The sequence below is a fragment of the Nannospalax galili genome, unplaced genomic scaffold (genome assembly GCF_000622305.1).
Source record: "Nannospalax galili isolate Female #2095 unplaced genomic scaffold, S.galili_v1.0 scaffold271, whole genome shotgun sequence".
NCBI lineage: Eukaryota > Metazoa > Chordata > Mammalia > Rodentia > Spalacidae > Nannospalax > Nannospalax galili.
The window spans coordinates 5,352,101-5,361,843 of record NW_008331789.1 but is presented as its reverse complement, the minus strand read 5'-3'; the positions used below and the strand labels follow the sequence as shown (position 1 = coordinate 5,361,843).

Below are 9,743 nucleotides of genomic sequence, written 5' to 3'. Positions count from 1 at the left end.
GGGAGGGAAGGAGGGGAGGAGGGAAGGAAGGGTGGAGGGAGGGAGGGAGGGAGAGAAAGAGAGAGAGAAGGGAGGGAGGAAAGGAGGGGGGAGGAAGGAAGGAGAGGGAGGAAGGAGGGAGGGAACAACTACAGGAGACCATGGAGCAAGGAACTGGGCAGAGGCAGGCTGTGTTTGCAGGATTTCTGAACCCAAGCTTCTGTTGTTCCCAGTTGTTTGTTGAGACTATAAGAAGAAACTGGCATTCAAAACAGAAATCAAGGAGAGGAGAGTCAAAAGAACTGAAAATAGATGAAGAGTCAGAGCAGGATTGGCAGGACATGCAGTTTCTGAAAAGTGCTTACAAAGACTGTGCCATTGTGCATGACTGAGAGGCGGGGACAGGCCCCATAGCTTGGTGGGATTCTCCACCAATCTCTAAACTCTTAAATACCACTGGTTTAGTGAGATTAGGGGATTGGGGGGTGGCAAACAAGGACTCTCCCCAAATCACAGGACAAAGCGATGAATGAAGGGACCTGCCCAACATGTGTCAACGTGTGTGTGTGTGTGTGTGTGTGTGTGTGTGTGTGTGTGTGTTCCTGTCTTTGTAGCACACATAGCCATCGGTCTATTATAGACTTTAATTCAGGATTTGGGTTTTCCTTACAGTTCTTAAACAGAACTGGGAAGTTATCTAAGGAAACAATGTAAAAGCTGCATAAGAAAATTACAAAAAGAAATATGGGTTGCGGGGTTCACTACTGTGAGTCAGGTAGGCAGCTTGGAAGGGGAGCACTGGCTCGACCACATATTTTTAGTGACTTTCTCCATAGTGACCAGTCAACCTACCTACAATTTCCCTTCTCACAGAAACTCAACACTAAGCAATGCATCAGTGTTTTTCTTCTATCTTCTGCCCATGACAGGTTTGGCTCATAGGCAGGACATCCGTGTGACACTTTTGGGGATCATGTATGCTTCCAGATACTATTTCCACTCTATGGTTGTGGGTTATAGGATTAATAAACTACATCTTGCCCTGAGGTTGGTTTTCCATCTGTGAAATGGGACAGTAATTGCATTCTTTCCTTTGCATTTTGGCCACACTTACTTCAAGTATTCCCCCATCATCCATAGGAGGTTCCCTCAGGAAATACCCTTCCCATCCCTTCCTGTCTGATTTTGTTTCTTTGTTGCTATGATAAAATACTCTGATAAAAGTTAACTTAGGGAAGAGGGCTTTATTTGGCTCACAATTCCAGTTACAGTCCATCATGGCAGACAAGCCATGGAGGCAGCTGCTTGAGAGAGACGGCCACACTGCACCCACAGTCAGCAGCACAGAGCAATGTGTTAATGTGTTCATGCTAGGACTCAGCTCAGTTTCTCCATCATGTAATCCAGGATTCCCCACCCAGGGATTGGTGCTACTCATAGTGGGGGGGGTCTTCCCACTTAATGTAATTGTGGTGCTCCCCAGAGACATGTCCACAGAGACATGCCAACTTAATCTTGATAATTCCTCACAGAGACTCCCTTCCTATGTGATTCTATATTGTAAAGCTGAAAATAAAATTAAACATCACACTCCTTTTACCGTACAGTCTCCTAGCTGCTTTCAACTGGCCTTCACAGCTGCCCTGACAGTGACACTTGATGTCCACTTGTCACAATGGCAACAGGATAGTCTGCTTCACATCAAAAATGAATGTTCCCTGAGGTGAAGAAGGGTCTCTACTTGTTTGTCGTTGCAGTCTGTACCCATGCTGTCCTTGGGTATCTAAACACTATTTGGAGATCTATTGAGTGTCCTTTAAGGAAGCTGAGGATCAAGTGGTTGAATATAAGTTTATTTTGAAATGTTGGGGGGCACCCAGGGCTCAGGGACCATTGCAGAAGAAGGGGCAGAAAGATTGCAAGAGGGTGGTGATTGACCACAAGGGAACAGAGTCTCCCAGGCTTCTGGGAACTTATTCATATGAACTTACAGCAATGGTGACATCATGCACAAGACCCATGCAAATTCAATCATACAAAAGCCCAGCATAGAACTGGGGAAATGGGCATCAGGCCCAACATTCACCAAGGAGCTATTGGCAATTGATTACTACTAGGTGAAGGAGGGTCGATCTTCTTTAACAGAGTGACTTTAGATAGACTGACTGGACCCCAGTGGATGAACTTGTGTAGAGGGCCGTCTGGGTACACAAGGTTGGATCGATAGGCCTTATCGTACACAGCAGAATCGTGGAATCTGCAGGCAGGCAGAGGGTGGTGCAGATAGGGGAGGAGGGCTCCATATGATTAAGATGTATTGTATGAATTGCACAAAATTTCAATTAAAATATCCTTTGAAAAAATAAAATGATTTAAAAAAATATAAAAAAAATAAAACGTTGTGAGGATTTGTAGAAAATGGAAATTTTCCCACTGTTACGGGAAACATAAAATGCTGTAGCTGTTTTGGAAAACAGAAGAGAGTTTCTTCAAAACATTGAAATATAGCTACCATAGGCTCTAGTACCTAGTTCCTGTGTATTTGTCCAAAAGAATTGAAATCAAAATCTCTGAGAGTTGTTAGCACGCCCTTGTGTATTGTGGCACTATTCACAGTATCCAAGATCTGGAAACAACCTCAATGCCCATAGTCACATGACTGGGTAAAGAAATGGCATGTAGATGCAATGGACTATTATTCTACCTTTTTAAAAAGGAAATTATGTCATATGTGACCATAAAGATGAACCTTGAAGGCACACACTAAGTGAAATAAGTCAATTTATTACTTTTGCTGGTGTGATAAAACACCATGACCAGAAGCGGCTTATAGAAAAAAGAGTTTATTTCAGCTTAAGGTTCCAGAAGGGAGTCTGTAATGGCAGGCAAGGCCTGGTAGCAGGTGGCACCAGGATGCTGGAGGACACATCTTCATCCACAGGCAGGAAGCAGAGAGGGCACCAGAAGTGGGGTGATCCGTCTCAAAGCCCGCCTATAGTGACATAATCAATCCTCTGTCAAGTCTCCATTTCCTAAAGTCCCACAACCTCCCCAAATGATGCCAGCAACTGAACACCAGCTGTTTAAATATGTCACCATATGGGGGATAGTTCTCATTCAAACCACCACAGCCAGTCACAGAAATACAGAATAATTACATTTGTATTCTAAAGTAGTTAAATTTATAGAATCAAAAGGTAGAAAGGGGATGGGAAATAATGTGAGATATAAGGAGGGAAAGCTAGTAAGCAGTTTCAGAAGGATGATTATGTTCTAAATATTTGCTGTCCAATATCATACATGTAGTCAGTAATACAGCGCTTTTAGGAGGAGAGATCTTATGCATTGGTGAAAAGGAGAACAATCTTAAGGGAGGAAGGATAGTAGAACACAGGGGCTATGAAAGGGAAAGTGAAATAAGGAGGAGAGAGTGTTAAGTGGGCAGGAGGTGGGAGGAGAGGGTAGGAGAGGAGAGGGTCAATTAACACCGAGATGTTTGAAAAAGCCATAGGGAAACATACTAGTTTAGGTGTTATATATGCATATACATATATATATATATATATATTCTTTTAAAGTCTTGAATTGGAATTACCTTACACAGGGAATAATGCTCCTCCAAGAATTCATAGGTTGCCAAATAAAAGCCCAGTGCCAGATGTGGGATACCTTCCTTCAAGCAAGTTATTGGTCAAGGCTGTCCTAGAGAGCCCTAAAACCATACAGGATGTTGTTATTGCTCCTGGTTGCCCACCAGAATTGATGCTAAGACCCTATTGCTGAAGATACTACATATATTCATCGCAGGGCAAGGAGAAATGAAGTTGGCACTGACCAGGAATCTTCCTCCCTTTTGGCCGACTTTCATAGTACTAGAAGGTGTTATGCAGGCTGCTGGAGTAGAAAAGTCATCAAGTCTTGCGCAGCTATACTGTAGACTTCCATAGTGACCTGCATGACAAAATATACCCAGGGATACAATAGTGGCAGGAATGTTATGGGGGTAACCAGCCCCTTTCTGATTGCATTTAACCCCCATTCCACAGGAGGAAACTCATGCCTGTTAACACAAATATGGCCAATAACTCAGGTCTGAGTAAACTTGAAACTATGGCCAGGAAAATCCTTCATGAAGGTAAAGCAATGCTTGATATTTCTGTTTTCTGAGGACATTCCGGACTTCCTTCTCTTCATTTCACATAATTAAACATGTGCTCTTTCCTCTTTATTAGATGAAAGGCCTCATTCTCTTACACATTTTCTAGCTCCACCTTTTATCCCTGTCTGAGGAGCTCTTGTTTGCCTGATGGGTGGCTGTCATCCCTGGTCCACTGGGTGGAGCTCATCTACAAATATCTCTAGTCCTGAGGATCAGGTCTGTCTCTATCCTTCCCCACTAGTGAGGATGGAGCCATGAGGGTATCTCAGCTAGAGACCCAGAGTTCTCAGGGTGGTTTACACTAGATATGGACATAAACTTGCGAGTAACAAGACTATTTGCAATCTTAATCTAAGAAGCATAGACTATTAATAACAGTCTAGCATTTTGTTCTCCATAGGCTGGTTGCTTGCCTATATCCCAATCGCTTCATAGTTAGCAGGTGCTAACTATGGAGCCAACTACAGACACATGCTGACCTACTCAGTTTCTCCCGTTTCTTGACAATGCCTGACACATAGTAAGGACTCATTTGGAGGAATGAATATTTTCTAACATTTGGTGAATGTTTACCACATGGATGACAGTGGTCCATGTGCTATACACACTTTGTTTTCTTGCTTTTCACTTTTGTCTCATAACAACTCCTTAGTGCTGAAATCAATATTGCCACACTCTCCTGGTACAGAGAAGGAAATGAAGGAGCAGAGTGTTTCTAGAACTTGCCCAGAACCATACCTCAAGAAGTTAACAGAGGGGAGATTTGACTCTCACACCAGCTTGAGTCCACTGAAACACCTTTCACTACTCTGCTCTAAAGCACCCACGATTTAATAAAATATCCGCAGATGTCATTCCCTTAGGTTTTAGTGCAAGGAAGATATGCACATGCTCAAACACTTTTGAAGAATCACAGCTAGATGACATAGGAATTGAGGGTGAGGACAGTGTCCGTTCATGTAGTGTAAGTTTATTTTCATGCCCAGAATTATGACAAATGTAAATGGAGAGAATAATCTGTTTTATATTCATTTATTTAAAAGTCGTAAGTAGAAATAACAGGAGATCGAAGGCATCTATAAATCATCACATCTCGGAATAACGGAGACAATAGAAACTGGTTTGTCTGAGAGAGAACCCTCGACTCTGCTCCTTTTAGAGACATATTCTGGGGGTCACATACAAAGCTGTCCTATGTGCAGCTACATCCAGGCTGTAAATAGCCCCAAACACAGCCAGCCACATCACCTCAGACAAAGACAGCAGCATCACTTCATGGTTGAGCAGGACCAATTGGCTGTCAAGCCTTGTCCCCTTCACCTTCTAGTATTTCCTCTCCTTAAAATTCTCTCATCCATGCCAAACGTTGTTCCAATCAATCTTCTGAAATGACCCAATGGAGTGTGTTTAACTGTTACAGCGTAAGACTGAAAAAAATTCAAGAAGCACCTAAAAGCTCCTTGACTCAAGACTTTAACATTGGGCTGGAGAGATGGCTCAGTGGTTAAGAGCACTGGCTACTCTTGCAGAGGACCTGGGTTCAATTCCCAGCACCCACATGGTGGCTAAAAACCATGCATAATTCCAGTTCCAGGGAATCTTCTGACCTCTGCAGGTATTGCATGATATGAGTTGATATGAGCGCACTTACATATATGGAGACAACATGCTCATACACAAAAACAAAAATAAATAAAATATTTTAAAAGACTTTAACATGAAATTCAAATGAGTGAGAACCTAGTATATGCCATGTATCTTTAACGCATTAGTATTCTTTTAAAGTAATATGAAATCTAGAATAATTGTTCTAATTAAGCAAGTGAAGAAAGAAAATCTCTGGAAGGTCCAGTGATTTGTCTATATTTGACAACAAGGCCAAAATGTGTCCCCATGCCCTTCCAAGATTTCATGTTCCTTCCGCAGTAAGCTTTGTGGTCCAAACCATCAAGGACTTGTGCACTGACTCATCCATTCCAGTTCACCTAAGGTAATCCGGTGGCTGCTGAAACAACCTCACCTCATAATTCTTGGGCTGCCCATTTTCTGATACTGAGGCTGCAATCAAATCTATTTGTTGTTCCAACAAGGTTCTTGCTCTTTTCTGACCTTTAACCCTTAAAACATTCATAGCCAGCAAGTGTCACCAAGCCAGACAACTGTCCCTGGCTCACACAGACTTTCAGATAGTGAAGCAACTCAGTGCTGAATGTTGACTTGATAGTCATGAAAATCTGAGAAAACTGATATTGTTAAACAATGTTGGTGAGAGTGCTAGAGCAGTTAGCAAACTTTATAAAGATCATAACTGAACATTTAAACACATGGAATTTGACTGTGAACAATTTATCTTACAAATAACCTAGATAAGGGGGAGGAATTGTATATTGATATAATCATTGTAGCATTGCGAGAGCAGTAAGAATGTTGAACTTTCTGGTTAAAGCAAAGTTCATTTATAATTGTGCCACCCATGCTCCCACCTCCATGTACGTGCCATCCATGTGCCATACACACGTCCAGTTTTGGCTTCATTAGAATAACTGACTATGGAAACTTGGAAGCAACTCAGATGAAGATATGATAACCATTGTATGCACAGAGCAGTGATCCCAAGGAGAGAAGCCACAATTCCTCCGGACCTTCAGAGCAAAAGTCAATCTTCCAAAAGCCTATCCAGGCACAGTAAACACTTCAAGATTTCTCCACTTCCTAAGGGGCTGTGACATTGGGTTCCAAATTCTAATTCTGCTTCCCACCTGAGGGAAAAGGCAGGGAAGATTAGCAACAGACATTTCCCTAAGGCAGCTACAGCAGGTAAACAAAACACAAGGAGCCTGGCTTGGAGACCTAGGGGGTCATGTGCTTTGGTCAACACTGTTTACTCCAAGTTACCAACTCACCACTCACTTACTGGTCTTTGCTCTTTTGGCCCTGGCTGAGTCTGTGAAAATTAGTTCCTTTGCAAAAGAGAATCAAAACAATTGGAAGGGAGTAAATGACCCTACTCTAGCACAGTTCAGTTCCTTATGAATTCAAGAGCTGGCATGGCTTGCTTCTGGCATGAGGCTTTAAGTTGCATTTTATTAAGCCAGAAGTACCCAACCTACTGTCAGATAAGTGGATAAACTTGACCTTGTGGTTTCAGAACTCTCCTCAGCTGTGGAATGTGTGGCCTAGCTCCACGCATGGCTTCTACCCAGCATGTAATCTGTACTTCCTTCCTTTGGGAATCATTCACCAGAAAGGACATTATCCTCCAGGGACTCCAACAGCACAGGCTAGTTTCAGACTTCTAGACTATCTAGGCACTGGTATTAACATAAGCAGCCTGGCATACTTTATTAAAATAAAAGTCATCATATTCTATTAGCTATAGTTGCTTCATGTACCCAAACAGTAAGGATTATAAAAATAATTATGAATTTGTTTAGTATATATGATTGACTTTCTTCAATGTTTAAGCTTTATTTAACAAATTTACAATATATTGTGTATGTATATACACATATGCATATGTATTTTCTAAAACTTACTTTTATTTTATGCTTATGAGTGTTTGTCTGCCCGTGTGTAAGTGTACCGTGTACATGCCTAGTGCCTGCAGAGGCCAGAAGGGAACACTTGATTCCCTGGAACTGGGATTACAGAGGACTATGAGATGCCATAAGGGTGCAGGGAAACAAAATTCAGTCCTCTGCAAGAGCAGCAAGTGTTCTTAACTGCTGAGCCATCTCTCTAGCCCCATACATATGTATTTCATAAGTGTGTGTGTGTGTGTGTGTGTGTGTGTGTGTGTGTTGTGTGAAGTCCTAGTGTGCCTGCTAACACTGTAAACTTTTATAAACATTTAACTTACCATTTATTCTTTTTTGAGTTCCATATTGTTTTCTCCTTGAGAGGCTGTTTTCAGACATATATTTAAGTCATAAACACAAACTGCAGATAAGCCCTCTGCTTTAGGCATCTAAGGAGAAAAAGGGTCAGACAGCAGACTCTTCTGTTGGGGTATTTCACAGAGGTACCTCCTGGAGTCCTCTGTGTAGACAGGACTCTGGCTGTTGGTGTTATGTGTCTGTGTCCAGGGACCACCACGTACTGGGGCAACAGATCACCTCTAGTTCTGAGCAGATGGGGAAGCAACTGAAAAGGTTTGAATCTTGCTCCCTGCCTTATGTTGTTCTTGAACATATTATCAATCCAAATGCCATTTCATGATAGATGTAAGACGCTCCTTTAAATGAGGCTTGATGGAGAAGGCTGGGGCAGAACTTCCAACTTAGAATGTTATTTTCTGGAGATTTCAGTCATGAAATTTCACTCCAAGCCAACTTCAATGTACTAAGTCTAAGCATAAAGGTGGATGCTTCATGCATCTACTTTACCTTAAAACCAGAAGTCACTTTAATACCAATGTTTTGCACATGATCTCTAGACAAAAATCATTCTCTCACAAAAGTTTAATTCAACATTGGATTCAGTGGAGTCTTCTAGAATGTTTGGTCTAGTTTCCTTTCTCATCCAAAGGAAACTTTGTTGAACGTCCAACTTGTCTGTTCCCCATACTAAGTGCTTTTCATATACATTAAACCTTATTCAAATGTTGTGACATCCTTTATACTATTGCAATAATTCTGAGACCAGTGGTTACCATTGTTTACGTTTTAGAAATAAGGAAATTGGGGTTCAGAGCAATTAAAAGTACTACAATCGATAATTAAAACTAGGGAGAGTGCAAATTGCAATTAAATTCTGTTACTCTATAATTATACAAAGCTATACAAGGGCTCAGCTAGAAAAACAAGAGAAAAAAATATATGATCTCTGTTAGGACAGCTTCTGATTGTCGAAGTTCTGGGAGAATTTTCTAGTCTGGAAAACTGGAGTGGAATGTGCACTGGAAGGACATTTAGGGAGTCAATCTCTGACCAGCTCATTGCTCCTGTGCATTTTGCAAAGATTCATTTGTTTGCGTACCATGGCAGATCAGCCTCTGAACTCCCCTCCCTTTCTAGTCCTAGTACAGGCCCAGTACATTTTCCTCCTCCCTCCTATCGGTATAGGATAACAGCGTTGGCTGGCTCTCCTGTAAATATTCAACTAAGGCCCTATGTACTGAGCACGTGTTGTGCTACCCAGATGACCCTCAGGGCTTGTGTCCTTGTCAAAGCCTGGAAGTACAAAGAGCAGAAACCTAGAAGCCACCCGCCCTCCAGGGAGTCTTTGCTGCAGAGACACCCCTAGGTCATTTAAGGTTGCACCCTTCCCCCACAAGGCACATACCCAGTGATGTGAAATAAGAAAAAGAAAATTATAATCCCAACCTCTTGGCCTAACTCAGGACAACACTGGAGGTGTCTTTTAGCTCTAGAGCCCGTATGGGGTTGGATGAGGCATTTGGGCCTGTATCTCCCCTGACTTGTTCCTGATCCCTTTTCTCCCTACTGAAGGTCTTTATCTCAAGGAAATCCTTTAATAAACATTGGGCTGTTAAAGTGGTTTTTCAGAGTTGACATCCCATGTGCCCAAACTACAATGCTTCATTAGGGGGTAGGAAGGAAGCCGGAAGGAAGAGATGGAAGGAAGAGATGGAAGGAAGGAAGGA

General features: G+C 42.1%; 1 long non-coding RNA gene across 1 annotated transcript; it reads right to left on the bottom strand.

The window, feature by feature from the left end:
• Positions 1-2,843: 2,843 nt before the first annotated feature.
• Positions 2,844-3,920, bottom strand: LOC115069226. Its single transcript, XR_003848500.1, has 3 exons — positions 3,815-3,920; positions 3,575-3,691; positions 2,844-2,971 (listed from the first exon to the last, which is right to left on the bottom strand). It is a non-coding gene; the product is annotated as an uncharacterized LOC115069226 (long non-coding RNA).
• Between the last annotated feature and the right edge of the window lie 5,823 nt (positions 3,921-9,743).